The sequence below is a fragment of the Mirounga leonina genome, unplaced genomic scaffold, assembly GCF_011800145.1.
Source record: "Mirounga leonina isolate KUSES-001 unplaced genomic scaffold, KU_Mleo_1.0 Mir_101664, whole genome shotgun sequence".
NCBI lineage: Eukaryota > Metazoa > Chordata > Mammalia > Carnivora > Phocidae > Mirounga > Mirounga leonina.
This window is the reverse complement of record NW_023270175.1, coordinates 25,745,733-25,746,264: the sequence shown is the minus strand read 5'-3', so window position 1 is coordinate 25,746,264 and position 532 is coordinate 25,745,733. Positions and strand designations below refer to the sequence as shown.

General features: G+C 78.6%; 1 protein-coding gene across 2 annotated transcripts in view; it reads right to left on the bottom strand.

Annotated features, from left to right (window-relative positions):
- Positions 1-267, bottom strand: part of HTATSF1 (HIV-1 Tat specific factor 1) — a 17,771-nt gene extending 17,504 nt beyond the window's left edge. Inside the window, exon 1 of one of the 2 annotated variants that reach the window (XM_035009253.1) lies at positions 26-267. The gene's annotated coding sequence lies outside the window, so the exon portion shown is untranslated. The remainder of the gene's footprint in view (positions 1-25) is intronic. The other variant, XM_035009272.1, reaches the window with a different exon arrangement.
- Between the last annotated feature and the right edge of the window lie 265 nt (positions 268-532).

Genomic DNA, 532 nt, shown 5'->3' with positions numbered 1-532 from the left:
GCAGCCCGGCCGCGCCGCCGCCCACCTGGCTGGCTCCACCGGGCTTCAGCGCAGCTGCTCGAGCCAGGGCGTGGCGGGAGCGCGCACGCGCGCCGCCGCCGCCGACCGGGTTTGAGACGCCTGCAGCCCCCGCGGCTCCCGCGGCCCCCACGGCCCTCGCGGCAACGTCAGGAGATTGCTGGAAAACTGAGGCCCGCTCAGGCTGACGCAGTCGCCATTGTCGGCACGTCGCGACGTCGCTGGTCGCGCCGACACGCCTCCAGTGGCGTCAACAAGCGCCGACGCGGCCTGGCGGGAGGGCGGGCGGGCGGTGCGGGGTCCTATGGGCGGGGCGTCGGGGGGGGGCGCGCTGCTATCGCGCGCCGCTGTCACGCGCCGCTGCCCACCCGGGCCTCCTGGGCGGGACGGGGCGGGGTGCGCGGGGCCCGCGGCGCCTGGGGACCTTGGGTTCCGCGGGGGCTGCGGCAGGCGGCAGCCGGCAGCCGGGGGCGTGGGAATGTTCCCACTCGGCGGGCGCCATCTTGGGGGAGCG